The 16,103-nt window shown below is 41.3% G+C and overlaps 1 protein-coding gene across 10 annotated transcripts in view; it reads left to right on the top strand.

The window, feature by feature from the left end:
* GPKOW (G-patch domain and KOW motifs) overlaps positions 1 to 16,103 on the top strand; it is a 58,724-nt gene that overhangs the window by 1,174 nt on the left and 41,447 nt on the right. Inside the window, exon 1 of one of the 10 annotated variants that reach the window (XM_082446560.1) lies at positions 247 to 387. The exons of 8 other annotated variants lie outside the window; for them this stretch is intronic. The gene's annotated coding sequence lies outside the window, so the exon portion shown is untranslated. Of the gene's footprint in view, positions 1 to 246; positions 388 to 16,103 lie in introns of those variants that run through there. One more of the 10 variants, XM_082446558.1, reaches the window with a different exon arrangement.

Here is a 16,103-nt window from a genome sequence, read left to right as displayed (position 1 = left end):
TGGGGCCAATGGGTGTGAGCTGGGAGGACGGGCTTCGGCGGTGATTCGAGGGTGCTGGGGTTAGCCTAGATTATTCCTCTAGGAGGTGACACAGAGAGGTTTACTGCAGTAGGTGAACGTTGCAAGGTTAGTTGTGGGTGCGGAGCTTGATCTTTACTTTTGTCAGCAGGGTTTCGAGTGGCATTTCTGAGGAGGCGGGGCCTGGAGAGGGTTGGGGGCGGGCATTTGGCTAAGGGGCGGGCCTGGAATGTTAGTCAAGGAGGTGGAGTCTATAAGCGTACTGCGGTAGCGGCTCGAAAGGTCAGGAATAGGTTGAAGTTTATAGGCTGATTGGAGGGCGGGGCCTGGAATCTTCAGCAGCGGAATCCTGGAGTAGCACCCTGCAGGGTGAGCCTAACGGTTTAATATGAGGGGCGAGATCTGCGTGTTATTAGAGGGAGGTAGGAAGGTCTTTAGGATTATTCAAATAGCTGGTCCCAGGGTTATTAGCTAAGAAGGCGGGATCAGGATGGTCATTCGGGTGGCCGGAGCCTGAATGATTACTTGAGGGTCACTGCCTAAGTAGTAAATGGTGAACGAGGCCCGGATGAGTTCAAAGAGATGAGGCTAGAATGTATATATAGGGGGATAGGCCTATGCTGTTTCATTGGAGGGTCATTAACGGTTTTCTTAGCCTCTTTCATCCTTCAGCCCTTCAATGTTGGAATGTAAGGACAATAACATCATGGATAGTCACTTGTCCCAACATCCCCTTGCCTCCCAGCCAGAGTTCCTAGCATGGCAAATAAAGTCGGTTTTTAAAACCTTGTGTACTTTTGGGAAGCTTGAACTGTCCATCCTGCCAAGACTTCCTTAATGAATCTTGGGTTCCTGGATGGGGAGAGAGGGTGGCAGAGAAGGATGGGTGCTGCAGGAGAGCAATGGACAGGGCCAGCTGAGAATCCAGCACAAGCCTTGAGTCAATATTGGATGTCTCTCCATTTATTTAGGTCGTCTTTAATTTCTTTCAGCAATGTTTTGTAGTTTCTAGAGTACAGTTTTCAAGCTTCTCTTGTTAAATTTGTTCCAAAGTATTTTATTGTTTCGAGGCTGTTGTAAATGGAATTATTTTCTTAATTTCATTTTTGTCTATAGAAATACAATTGATTTTTGTATATTGATCTTCTATCCTGTAACCTTGCCAAACTTGTTTATTAGTTCTAATTGTTTTTTTAGTGGATTCCTTAGGATTAATTTGCAAATAGAGATGGTTTTACTTCTTTCTTTTGTTAAAAAGAAACAACCAGCCCAAAATGGAGTGACTTGTGCTAAGCCCCACTGATACTTAATAACTAACCTAACTGTAGTTTCAGGCTATCCTACATTTGAATTTTAAGCCAATCAGTCTGTGATTTTTCCTGGTCTGCACTAGTGAGGTAATCTGCCTAAAACACCCTCCCCTCTCTTCCCCCTAAGGGAGGGTGACCTTGCCAGAAATAATTCACTCTTTTAACTTCCTTGTCCTTCCTTTCTTAACACTTTCCAATCTGGACGCCTTTTATTTCTTTTTCTTGCCTACTTTTCCTGGCTAGATCTTCAAGTACAATATTGAATAGAAGTAGCAAGAGCAGACATTGTTTTTTTCCAGATCGTGGGTGCAGAGTATACAGACTTTCACTATTAAATAGGATCTTAGCTGTTTCATGGACCCACTGTTTCTGATAAGAAGCCTGCTTGTAATCTTATTGGGGTTACCTTGTATAATAGATGATCAGTCATTTTTCTCTTTGTTCTTTCAAGTTTTCTCTTGGGATTTTAACATTTTTGACTATGATGTGCCTAAGTATCTATCTCTTTGTATTTTATCCTGGTTGGAGTCAGTTAAGCTTCTTGGACATGTAGATTAAAGTTTTTTTCATGAAATTTAGAATGTTTTTAGCTGTTACTTCCTTGGAATTTTTTTCTGCTCCTCTCTCTGTCTCCACTTCTTCTGCTACCCCCGTTACACATATGTTGGTGCTCCTAATGGTGTCCCATATTTGTCTGACTCTCTGTTCATTTTTTCTTGATTCCTTTTACTGCATGTTCTGCAAATTGCATAATCTGTATTGCCCTCTCTTCTAGTTCACTGCTCCTTTCTTCTGCTAGACCATATCTACCTTTAGCCCTTCTGGTTAATTTTTCATTTTGGTTATTGTACTGTGGATGAAAAACTAATCAGTCAATCCAAGAAAGAAATGGAAATTTTTATTCAAGCCAAATTTGAGGGTTATAACCCAGGAACAGCATCTGAGAAAGCTCTGAGAACTGTTCCACCCCTTAGAAGTCAAGGCACAGTTATATGTTTTTTGAGAAAGAGGGCTGTACATCAAATGATGTATTTTTTTTTTAAAGACAGGGATTCCTTTTTTTTTAAATTAATTAATTTATTTATTTTTGTCTGTGTTGGGTCTTCGTTTCTGTGCGAGGGCTTTCTCTAGTTGCAGCAAGCGGGGGCCACTCTTCATCGCAGTGCACGGGCCTCTCACTATCGCGGCCTCTCTTGTTGCAGAGCACAGGCTCCAGACGCGCAGGCTCAGTAGTTGTGGCTCACGGGCCTAGTTGCTCCGTGGCATGTGGAATTTTCCCGGACCAGGGCTTGAATCCGTGTCCCCTGCATTGGCAGGCAGATTCTCAACCACTGTGCCACCAGGGAAGCCCAAATGATGTATTATTGATGGTTTACATAATCCATATCTAAGCATCATCATGGTAGGTCATGTTACAAGATCAAGAAGGAATATTATCTTTTAAGGAGTTGGCTTGTTGATGCTGAAACCTGCACACCTGGTCTGATTAGATTAGAACACAATCGCACCTCAGATGGGATTCAAACCCAGCCAAAACTCAGATTGAGACTTGAACCCATGGGCTGGGACTCAAACCCACTGTCTTTTAATTAAAGTCATTCAGCTCAAGTCAAGACTTACTGAAGCTCAGGTTCTTTATGTCTCAGCACAGAAGGAATTCAGCAAGAGTCAAAGCAATAGGCAAGAAGTAGACTTATTAATATAGGACTCTTGTGAGGGATACAAGTGGGCAGGCAAGGGGGCTCTGCCCCAAGAAGGAAAGTAGGTTTATTTAGGGAGATAGATATACACTCCATAGACAGAGTGTGGTCCCAAAACATGGGGTGGTTAGTTTTTATGGGCTTGGTAATTTCATAGGCTAACAAGTGGGAGGATTATTCCAACTCTTTGGGGAAGGAGTGGAGATTTCCAGGAATTGGGCCACCGCTCACTTTTTGCCCTTTTATAGTCAGCCTCAGAACTGTCATGGTGCCTGTGGGTGTGTCATTTAGCATGCTAATATATTACAATGAGCATATAATGAGGCTCAAGGTCTACTGGAAGTCAAATCTTCTGCCATCTTGCACCTAATTGGTTCTAAGTAGTTTTTGTCCTATCCACAATGGCTATATCATTTTTTATTTTTTGGTTGTGTTGGGTCTTCGTTGCTGCGTGCGGGCTTTCTCTACTTGAGTCGAGTGGGGGCTACTCTTCATTGCGGTGCATGTGGGCTTCTCATTGTGGTGGCTTCTCTTGTTGCGGAGCACAGGCTCTAGGCACGTGGGCCACAGTAGTTGCAGCACGCAGGCTCAGTAGTTGTGGCTTGCAGCCTCTAGAGTGCAGGCTCAGCAGCTGTGGCACCCAGGCCTAGTTGCTCCGCGGCATGTGGGATCTTCCCAGACCAGGGATTGAACCAGTGTCCCTAGCATTGACAGGTGGATTCCCAGCCACTGTGCCACGAGGGAAGTCCCTGTTGTTCTTTTAAGGTTTGTGCCCTGCCCCCTTCCCTCCTGTTTCAATGCTGCTCTTTATGGTTGAGCAGGTATTCCTGCTGATGGGAGAGGTTTGGGCAATGCATAATGCTGATACACAATGCACAGTGCGGGGAGAGAGGAGGCCAAAGGGCAGAGAAGAATTTTTATGTTTAAATTTTCCTTGTCTTGCCATGAAATATGAATTATATTTCACAGTACTTTTCAGCTCCTGGATTTCCATTTGGTCGTTTTGTAACTTTACTTCTTTATTGATGTCCTCTATTTTTGAGATACTCTTATCATACTTTTCCTTCAGTCTTTTTTTTTTTTGAATTATATTTTACTTATTTTTTTATACAGCAGGTCTTTATTAGTCATCAATTTTATACACATCAGTGTATACATGTCAATCCCAAACGCCCAATTCATCACACCACCACCATCACCCCCCCGCCAGTTTCCCCCCTTGGTGTCCATACGTTTGTTCTCTACATCTGTGTCTCAATTTCTGCCCTGCAAACCATTTCATCTGTACCATTTTTCGAGGTTCCACATATATGCGTTAATATACAATATTTGTTTTTCTCTTTCTGACTTACTTCACTCAGTATGACAGTGTCTAGATCCATCCATGTCTCGACAACTGACCAAATTTCGTTCCTTTTTATGGCTGAGTAATATTCCACTGTATATATGTACCACTTCTTCTTTATCCATTCATCTGTCGATGGGCAATTAGGTTGCTTTCATGACCTGGCTATTGTAAACAGTGCTGCAATGAACATTGGGGTGCATGTGTCTTTTTGAAATATGGTTTTCTCTTGGTATATGCCCAGTAGTGGGATGGCTGGATCATATGGTAACTCTATTTTTAGATTTTGAAGGAACCTCCATACTGTTCTCCATAGTGGCTGTATCAATTTACATTCCCACCAACAATGCAAGAGGGTTCCCTTTTCTCCACACCCTCTCCAGCATTTGTTGTTCGTAGATTTTCTGATGATGCCCATTCTAACTGGTGTGAGGTGATACCTCATTATAGTTTTGATTTGCATTTCTCTAATAATTAGTGATGTTGAGCAGCTTTTCATGTGCTTCTTGGCCATCTGTATGTCTTCTTTGGAGAAATGTCTATTTAGGTCTTCTGCCCATTTATGGACTGGGTTGTTTGCTTTTTCATATTGAGCTGCATGAGCTGTTTATATATTTTGGAGATTAATCCTTTGTCCATTGATTCGTTTGCAAATATTTTCTCCCATTCTGAGGGTTGTCTTTTCATTTGTTTATGATTTCCTTTGCTGTGCAAATGCTTTTAAGTTTCATTAGGTCCCATTTGTTTATTTTTGTTTTTATTTCCATTACTCTAGGAGGTGGATCAAAAAATATCTTGCTGTGATTTATGTCAAAGAGTGTTCTTCCTATGTTTTCCTCTAAGAGTTTTATAGTGTCCGGTCTTATGTTTAGGTCTCGAATCCATTTTGAGTTTATTTTTGTGTATGGTGTTAGGGAGTGTTCTAATTTCATTCTTTTACATGTAGCTGTCCAGTTTTCCCAGCACCACTTATTGAAGAAGCTGTCTTTTCTCCATTGTATATCCTTGCCTCCTTTGTCATAGATTAGTTGACCATACGTGTGTGGGTTTATCTCTGGGCTTTCTGTCTTGTTCCATTGATCTATGTTTCTGTTTTTGAGCCAGTACCATATTGTCTTGATTACTGTAGCTTTGTAGTATAGTCTGAAGTCAGGGAGTCTGATTCCTCCAGCTCCGTTTTTTTCCCTCAAGACTGCTTTGGCTACTCGAGGTCTTTTGTGTCTCCATACAAATTTTAAGATGTTTTGTTCTAGTTCCGTAAAAAGTGCCATTGGTAATTTGATAGGGATTGCATTGAATCTGTAGATTGCTCTGGGTAGTATAGTCATTTTCACAATATTGATTCTTCCAATCCAAGAACATGGTATATCTCTCCATCTGTTGGTATCATCTTTAATTTCTTTCATCAGTGTCTTATAGTTTTCTGCATATAGGTCTTCTGTCTCCCTAGGTAGGTTTATTCCTAGGTATTTTATTCTTTTTGTTGCAGTGGTAAATGAGAGTGTTTCCTTAAATTCTCTTTCGGATTTTTCATCATTATTGTATAGGAATGCAAGAGATTTCAGTGCATTAATTTTGTATCCTGAAACTTTACCAAATTCATTGATTAGCTCTAGTAGTTATCTGGTGGCATTTTTAGGATTCTCTATAGTATCATGTCATCTGCAAACAGTGAGTTTTACTTCTTCTTTTCCAATTTATATTCCTTTTATTTCTTTTTCTTCTCTGATTGCCATGGCTAGGACTTCCAAAACTATGTTGAATAATACTGGTGAGAGTGGACATCCTTGTCTTGTTCCTGATCTTAGAGGAAATGCTTTCAGTTTTTCACCCTTAAGAATGATGTTTGCTGTGAGTTTGTCATATATGGCCTTTATTATGTTGAGGTAGGTTCCCTCTATGCCCACTTTCTGGAGAGTTTTTATCATAAATGGGTGTTGAATTCTGTCAAAAGCTTTTTCTGCATCTATTGAGATGATCATATGGTTTTTATTCTTCAATTTGTTAATATGGTTTATCACATTGATTGATTTATGTATATTGAAGAATCCTTGCATCCCTGGGATAAATCCCACTTGATCATGGTGTATGAGCCTTTTAATGTGTTCTTGGATTCTGTTTGCTAGTATTTTGTTGAGGATTTTTGCATCTGTATTCATCAGTCATATTGGTCTGTAGTTTTCTTTTTTTGTAGTATCTTTGTCTGGTTTTGGTATCAGGGTGATGGTGGCCTCATAGAATGAGTTTGGGAGTGTTCCTTCCTCTGCAATTTTTTGGAAGAGTTTGAGAAGGATGGGTGTTAGCTCTTCTCTAAATGTTTGATAGAATTCACCTGTGAAGCCATCTCGTCCTGGACTTTTGTTTGTTGGAAGATTTTTAATCACAGTTTCAATTTCATTACTTGTGATTGGTCTGTTCATATTTTCTGTTTCTTCCTGGTTCAGTCTAGGAAGAATTTGTCCATTTCTTCCAGGTTGTCCATTTTATTGGCATAGAGTTGCTTGTAGTAGTCTCTTAGGTTGCTTTGTATTTCTGCGGTGTCTTTTGTAGCTTCTTCTTTTTCATTTCTAATTTTATTGATTTGAGTCCTCTCACTCTTTTTCTTGATGAGTCTGGCTAATGGTTTATCAATTTTGTTTATCTTCTCGAAGAACCAGCTTTTAGTTTTATTGACCTTTGCTATTGTTTTCTTTGGTTCTATTTCATTTATTTCTGCTCTGATCTTTATGATTTCTTTCCTTCTACTAACTTTGGGTTTTGTTTGTTCTTCTTTCTCCAGTTCCTTTAGGTGTAAGGTTAGATTGTTTATTTGAAATTTTTCTTTTTTCTTGAGGTAGGCTTGTATAGCTATAAACTTCCCTCTTAGAACTGCTTTTGCTGCATCCCATAGGTTTTGGATCGCCGTGTTTTCATTGTCATTTGTCTCTAGGTATTTTTTGATTTCCTCTTTGATTTCTTCAGTGATCTCTTGTTTATTTAGTAACGTATTGTTTAGCCTCCATGTGTTTGTGTTTTTTACGTTTTTTTCCCTGTAATTCATTTCTAATCTCATAGCGTTGTGGTCAGAAAAGATGCTTGATATGATTTCAATTTTCTTAAATTTACTGTGGCTTGATTTGTGACCCAAGATGTGATCTATCCTGGAGAATGTTCTGTGCACACTTGAGAAGAAAGTGTAATCTGCTGTTTTTACATGGAATGTCCTATAAATATCAATTAAATCTATCTGGTCTATTTTGTCATTTAAAGCTTCTGTTTCCTTGTTTATTTTCATTTTGGATGATCTGTCCATTGGTGTAAGTGAGGTGTTAAGGTCCCCCACTATTACTGTGTTACTGTCAATTTCCTCTTTTATAGCTGTTAACAGTTGCCTTATGTATTGAGGTGCTCTTATGTTGGGTGTATATATACTTATAATTGTTATATCTTCTTCTTGGATTGATCCCTTGATCATTATGTAGTGTCCTTCCTTGTCTCTTGTAACATTCTTTATTTTAAAGTCCATTTTATCTGATATGAGTATTGCTACTCCAGCTTTCTTTAGATTTCCATTTTCATGGAATATCTTTTTCCATCCCGTCACTTTCAGTCTGTATGTGTCCCTAGGTCTGAAGTGGGTTTCTTGTAGACAGCATGTAGATGGGTCTTGTTTTTGTATCCATACAGCAAGCCTGTGTCTTTTGGTTGGAACCTTTAGTCCATTCACGTTTAAAGTAATTATCGATATGTATGTTCCTATGACCATTTTCTTAATTGTTTTGGGTTTCTTTTTGTAGGTCCTTTTCTTGTCTTCTGTTTCCCACTTAGAGAAGTTCCTTTAGCATTTGTTGTAGGGCTGGTTTGGTGGTGCTGAATTCTCTTAGCTTTTGCTTGTTTGTAAAGCTTTTGATTTCTCCATCGAATCTGAATGAGACCCTTGCCGGGTAGAGTAATCTTGGTTGTAGGTTCTTCCCTTTCATCACTTTAAGTATATCATGCCACTCCCTTCTGGCTTGTAAAGTTTCTGCTGAGAAATCAGCTGTTAACCTTATGGGAGTTCCCTTGTATGTTATTTGTTGTTTTTGCCTTGCTGCTTTCAATAATTTTTCTTTGTCTTTAATTTTTGCCAGTTTGATTACTATGTATCTCAGCGTGTTTGTCTTTGGGTTTATCCTGTATGGGACTCTTTGCGCTTCCTGGACTTGGGTGGCTATCTCCTTTCCCATGTTAGGGAAGTTTTCGACTATATAATCTCTTCAAATATTTTCTCGGGTCCTTTCTCTCTCTCTTCTCCTTCTGGGACCCCTATAATGCGAATGTTGTTGCGTTTAATGTTGTCCCAGAGGTCTTCTAGGCTGTCTTCATTTCTTTTCATCCTTTTTTCTTTATTCTGTTCTGCAGCAGTGAATTGCACCATTGTGTCTTCCAGGTCACTTATCCGTTCTTCTGCCTCAGTTATTCTGCTGTTGATTCCTTCTAGTGTAGTTTTCATTTCAGTTACTGTATTGTTCATCTTTGTTTGTTTGTTCTTTAATTCTTCTAGGTCTTTGTTAAACATTTCTTGCCTTTTCTCGATCTTTGCCTCCATTCTTTTTCCGAGGTCCTGGATCACCTTCACTGTCATTATTCTGAATTCTTTTTCTGGAAGGTTGCCTATCTTCACTTCATTTAGTTGTTTTTCTGGGGTTTTATCGTGTTCCTTCATCTGGTACATAGCTCTCTGCCTTTTCATCTTGTCTGTCTTTCTGTGAATGTGGTTTTTTTTCCCACAGGCTGTAGGATTGTAGTCTTCTTGCTTCTGCTGTCTGCCCTCTGGTGAATGAGGCTATCTAAGAGGCTTGTGCAAGTTTCCTGATGGGAGGGACTGGTGGTGGGTAGAGCTGACTGTTGCTCTGGTGGGCAGAGCTCAGTAAAACTTAAATCCACTTGACTGCTGATGGGTGTGGCTGGGTTCCCTCCCTGTTGATTGTTTGGCCTGAGGCAACCCAACACTGGAACCCACCTGGGCTCCTTGGTGGGGCCAATGGCGGACTCTGTGAGGGCTCACGCCAAGGAGTACTTCCCAGAACTTCTGCTGCCAGTGTCCCCGTCCCCACAGTGAGCCACAGCCACCACTGCCTCTGCAGGAGACCCTCCAACACTAGCAGGTAGGTCTGGTTCAGTCTCCCCTGGGGTCACTGATCCTTCCCTTGGGTCCTAATGCACACACTACTTTGTGTGTGCCCTCCAAGAGTGGAATCTCTGTTTCCCCCAGTCCTGTCGAAGTCCTGCAATCAAATCCCACTAACCTTCAAATTCTGATTCTCTAGGAATTCCTCCTCCTGTTGCCAGACCCCCAGGTTGGGAACCTGATGTGGGCTCAGAACCTTCACTCCAGTGGGTGGACTTCCGTGGTATAAGTGTTCTCCAGTCTGTGAGTCACCCATCCAGCAGTTATGGGATTTGATTTTACTCTGATTGCACCCCTCCTACCATCTCATTGTGGCTTCTCCTTTGTCTTTGGATGTGGGGTGTCTTTTTTGGTGAGTTCCAGTGTCTTCCTGTCGATGATTGTCCAGCAGCTAGTTGTGATTCTGGTGTTCTCGCAAGAGGAAGTGAGAGCACGTCCTTCTACTCTGCCATCTTGGTTCAGTTCTGGAAGTCAGAGTTCCTAAATTCAAGGTGTTGTTAGGGCTACATTCCTCCTGGAGGCTCTAGGGGAGAATCAGTTTCCTTGCTTTTTCTGGTTTCTAGTGGCCACCTATATCCCTTGGCTTGTGGCCCCTTCTTCTATCTTCAAAGCCAGAAGCATAGCATCTTCCAATCTCTTTCTCTTTGCTCCTGTCATCACATCACTTTTTCCTCCCTTACGTCTTTATACATGATTTCTTACTTCTTTGAACAAATTTAATAGCTGTTTTTGAAACCGTACACCTCAGACTGGAACTCAAGTCCAGCTGAAACCCAGATTGGGACTTAAACCCACTGTGTTTTATTTGAAATCACACAGCTGGTCTCAGGACTTAATGAAGCTCCGGTTCTTTATGTCTCATCGCAGAAAGAATTCAGTGAGAGACAAAGTGATAGGTAAAAAGTGGATTTATTTAGAGAGATACACATTCCATAGACAGAATGCAGTCTGTCTCAAAAGGCGAGAGTGGCCCTGAGAGAAATACACTCCACAGACACAGTGTGGACCAGCTCAGAAGGCGAGAGGCCCTGAAATATGGGGTGGTTAGTTTCTTTGGGTTCAGTAATTTTGTAGACTGAGTGGGAGGATTATTCCAACTATTTTGGAGAAGGGGCACGGATTTCCAGGATTTGGGCTACCACCTACTTTTTGGCCTTCTATGTTTAGCCTCGGAACTGTCATGGTGCCTGTGGGTGTGTCATTTAGCGTATGCTAATATATCAAAATGAGCATATAATGAGGCTCAAAGTCTCTTGGAAGTTGAATCTTCTGCCATCTTGGACCTAGTTGGTTCTAACCAGTTTATGTCTTATCCTCAACTGGTATGTCATTCTTTTAAAGATTGTGCCCTGCCCCCTTCCTTCCTGTTTCACGTTGAAGTCTTTATCTGTTAGGTCCTACATTTGGGCCCTCTAACAGTTTCTGTTCCCTGTTCCTCCTGCTCCTGCCATGTATGGGTCACATTTTCTTGTTTCTTTGCATATTTCACTGAACATTTTAGATAATATATTATAGCAACTCTAGATACTGATCTGCCCATTTTTGTTTTCTTTTGCTTGTTTATTTGTTTAGTGACTTGACTGGACTAATTTAGTCAAATCTATTTCCACCTGATGTCCTTCTTCAAAGGGTTCAGGCTTGGGCATGAGCACAGTCACCCTGGGATGACCTTGCTTTTATCCAGGCTCTCTTTGTTTCTTTCCCTGATCTCCTGGTTTAATTTCTGGCTGGTCTGCCTGTATTGATACCACACCTAGCTTAACCGGTACTAATTTTTTACAGTACCCTGGTGCATAATTTTTTCCAGTTAACCAATTAAAGTCTTATTCAATTAAAGTCAGGCCCCTTATTCAATTAAAATATGGGGTAGTCTTTTTTTAAATCTTTTTTTTTAATTGAAGAATAGTTGATTTACAATGTTTCCGGTATAAGTATGGTGTAGTCTTTGAGAGCAGTCTTTGTGGCTTGCTTTGACCCTAGAAGGATTCTTCTTAGCTGTTTCTCTCTGTTTTGCTTGTTGCTATCTTGGAGATACCAGCCGCCTCTTAATCGCTCATAAAGCCCTTATTCTTTAACTTCTTGACTTTCTGTCCAAATAAAGTCAGTCCCCTTAAGAAGAGCTATTAAACTGTCTGTTCTTTGTACTCCCCCTCAAGAGCTGGGGGTGGATCAGAAGCCCACTTCTCTTGGAGTGACTGACACTCCTCTTCTATGAGCAGGATGCTGGGGAGGTTATATCCCTTGACATTATCTGCTTGTCTTTCCCAGTGTGGAACCCCCACTCTAACAGTAAGCTGTGGAGTGGGCAATTGGGGCCCAGTATACTTGGTCTGCCACACTGGGGTAAAGCTTCCACCCTAAGAATGGGGTCTGGGTGGTAGAAGAGAGCGCCAGACCTCTTAGTCATGCGTTCCCAGAATAGAGCTTCTGTAACATGGGGCTGGAGGAGATGAGACATGCTGGTAGCCTACCCCTCATGAGGAGAAATCACTGCCCTAGACTGGGAGCTGGAGGGAGAGAGAGCCCCATGTTCTTGGCCACACTGTCCTGGAGTAGAGCTTCTTTTTGTCACACTGAGCTGGGGTGCAGGGAGGGAGCAAGTCATGGCTCAAGAGCCAGACTCTTGGTGTTCTTACAGTGATTTATTGGAGTTTCTTGAACAAATGTTTCTCCATTTCCTGTATGCCCTTATGCAATTCCCAGAGACTTTAAAGTGTTGTTTTAAAAAATAACTTTCACTAGTTAGGGTTGCTTTGTTGAGGATAAGGTCTACCAAGCTCCTAGTGCTACTATTCTGGAAGTGCTTCTCTATTTTTTAAAAAAGTGAAAGATACCTAATAGAGAAGAACATGCATACAACATACATGAACAGTTTGACAAATTGTAAAATCAGTACAGTACCTGTGTGACTCTCACCATGTTAAATAAGAGAACGTTATTAATTTCCCAGAAATCCCCTACATATTCCTCAAATTGCTTTTTCCATTTAACGAAATATTGTAGCTATTGTTCCTTGTCAAGCCATGAAGAATTTTTAAACCTTTTTAGTAAAAGTATAACATACATTCACTCATTAGCATACAGAACATCCTGCCCCAATTTTCCATTCTTTCCTTCAGATCTATTCTTAGAAATGGAGTCATTGGGTCAGGGAAGGCATATATATTATTATACTGCCCCTGATAAATGTTGAATCAATTTGTGCCCCTATCAGCAGTGTATGAACGTGCCCATTTTCTTCCATCTTTAGTAACTCTGGGCATCATCCATAGTACTTACTGTTTTGTGATCTTGGCCAACTCAGTTACCCTCTCTGTGCTGCAGTTCTCTTATATGTAAAATGGATTTTAAAAATAGTTCCTACCTCACAGAATCCTTTGGAGGACTAAACGAGTGCTTAGTTGGGCAATTGGCATAGAGAACTTACCACAGAAGTATTTGTCATTTTTACTTTTGGTCTTTACCAATGAGTTAAATGAAGAACATTTTATTATTTATTTATTTGCATTGCTTTGAGTATTAGTGAGGTTGAGAATCTTTACATGTGCTTCATGGCTATTTGTATTTCCCATTTCGTGAACCACCTAATTATGTCCACTGCCCATTTTTCAGTTGGGGGTTGCTTGCCTTTTATAGTTATTGAACTACAGGAGTTCTTTGTGTATTGAGTACATTGTCCCTATACTTTTTTTTTTTTTAAACTTTGGGTTTATTTATTTATTTACTCATTTATTTATGGCTGTGTTGGGTCTTCGTTTCTGTGCGAGGGCTTTCTCTAGTTGTGGCAAGCAGGGGCCACTCTTCATCGCGGTGCGCGGGCCTCTCACTGTCGTGGCCTCTCTTGTTGCGGAGCACAGGCTCCAGACGCGCAGGCTCAGTAATTGTGGCTCACGGGGCCAGTTGCTCTGCGGCATGTGGGATCTTCCCAGACCAGGGCTCGAACCCGTGTTCCCTGCATTGGCAGGCAGACTCTCAACCACTGCGCCACCAGGGAAGCCCATCCCTATACTTTTGATATACATTACTTTTTTTTTTTTTTAATTTTTGGCCACACTGCATGGCATGTGGGATCTCCCCGACCAGGGATCGAACCCACGCCCCCTGCAGTGGAAGCCAGAGTCTTAACCACTGGACTAACAGGGAAGTGCCTATATTACTTTTTGTTTTTTTAATTTATTTTAGCTGCATTGGGTCTTCGTTGCTGCACGCGGACTTTCTCTAGTTGCGGCGAGCGGGGGCTACTCTTCATGGCGGTGCGTGAGCTTCTCACTGTGGTGGCTTCTCTTATTGTGGAGCACGGGCTCTAAGCGCACAGGCTTCAATAGTTGTGGCACACAGGCTCAGTAGTTGTGGCTCGCGTGCTCTAGAGCACTCAGTAGTTGTGGTGCACAGGCTTAGTTGCTCCGCGGCATGTGGGATCTTCCCAGACCAGGGCTCGAACCCTTGTCCCCTGCACTGGCAGGCGGATTCTTAACCACTGCACCACCAGGGAAGTCCCCCTACATTACTTTTTTAAAACATAAATTTTGTCATGTCACATAACCTTCTCATGACTCTCTCATCACATGCAGCAGAAAGTCCTAAGCCTCGAATTCCTTGCTACCCATGACCAAACCACTGCACATCACTCCAGCTTCGCTTCCTGCCATCTTTTAGAAAGCTTTTAAAATCTTCAGCCCCTCTTAGAAGTGGCATCATGTACAACTAATCCCCTTCTGTCTTCTCAGCCACTCCTTCCCACAGCCCTGTTTGTCTACAGCCATAACCACACTCGTAACCATGGGTTTTCCCCATAATCCCATATGAGTACCTTGAAGGAAGGGCATGTAACAGAGTAGGTGCTCAATTAATGTTTATTCAATGAACAAAAGAATAAATGGTTGAATTTGCAAAACTTTCATATTCTTCCTTCATTGCATGGCAAGCAAATACTTTTCTCAGTGCTTGTATAGAAAAAAATTCCTGATTTTGTTTTCAGAATGAAGGAAAGATAGGGAAAAAAGTGTCTTTTCTCCCATTACATTTTCACCACGAAGTTTTGCATCAGGACTTGGCATGAGCTCTGTGGCACATGTCAGGAATGAGTCAGAGACCAGGTGTGAACCAACCCAGAAGGCAAGACCCTCAGGGACCTCTGGCCCTAGCCTGTGTAAGCCTTTATTGTGCACACTATCTCAGGTGGCTGCTTCAGGAAATGGGTATCACTTCAGCCATGGACAGTTCACCTCCCAGGCAATGTTCACATCATTAGTAATAAGATATAATATTGTGAACCCTCTGATATGATGTGATGAGAAGGGCACATCACCTTTGTGTCATTCTTGCCAGGAACCCTTAACCTCAGCCTAATTGTGAGAACTCATCAGACAAGCCCAAACTGAGGGACATTCTACAAAATAACTGAACTGTACTCTTCAAAAATGTTAAGGTCATGAAAGACAAGGAAAGACAGGAATTTTCACAGGTTGGAGGAGACTTAAAAAGGCATTACCACGGCTTCCCTGGTGGTGCAGTGGTTAAGAATCCTCCTGCCAATGCAGGGGACACGGGTTTGATCCCTGGCCCGGGGAGATCCCACATGCTGCGGAGCAACTAAGCCAGTGCGCCGCAACTACTGAAGCCCACACGCCAAGAGCCCGTGCTCCACAACAAGAGAAGCCTGCGCACCTCAACGAAGAGTAGCCCCCGCTCACCACAACCAGAGAAAAGCCCGTGCGTAGCAACAAAGAGCCAACACAGCCAAAAATAAAATTTTAAAAAAAGGCATTACCATTACATGCAAAGTATGATCCCAGATTGAATCCTGGAACAGAAAATTATCATTTAGTTAATTGTATTGCATCAATGTTAATTTCCTGATTATGATAATTATACTATTGTTATATAAAATGTTTAGGGGGATCTGGATATACAGGGACTCTCTGTACTATTTTTTCAACATTTCTTTTAGTCTAAAAGTATTTCAAAATAAAAATTTAAAGTTTTTGTTGTTGTTGTATATTTTGAAAACCAAAATGGCTTCTCCCTTGAGATACCAGTGCCCATCCCAGGATGGCCAGGGCTTGTAAGCCTCAAAACAGGGCCACAAAATTGATTGAATATTGGGCTTCCTGTTTTCAAGAGCAACCTCTGACCCACCATACTATTCTACTTTCCAAACATTGTGACTATGTCCCCATTTCATTTAACTATATGTATAGCTTCATATTTAAAGGCTCTAGTATATTCGTTCCACCCAAACCATGTGCTGTAATTCATTTAGCCTTTTTAGCCCTTTTGTTGTTCATTTAAGTGGTCTTCAAGCTTTTGTTACAATAAATAATACTCTGATGAATCTCATATAAAAATACTTTTGCACATCTTGGATGATTTCCTTGGGATGAATTTTTAGCAGATTTGTAGTATTCTTTCTTGTGACTATTTGTTTAAGTATCACTCTTCTACTTTACAAACTCTTGAGACAGGAGTCTGTCTCATTAATCTTCTGAGGGCTTAGGACCTGGCTCTCACAACATATTTAAAGTTGGTAGGAACTATTTTTTTAAAAATCCGTTTTGAGTGTCATTGTTCCCCACTAGACT

This window comes from Balaenoptera physalus, assembly GCF_965194825.1.
Source record: "Balaenoptera physalus genome assembly, chromosome: X".
Taxonomy (NCBI): Eukaryota; Metazoa; Chordata; class Mammalia; order Artiodactyla; family Balaenopteridae; genus Balaenoptera; species Balaenoptera physalus.
This window is presented reverse-complemented; position numbering and strand designations above follow the sequence as displayed.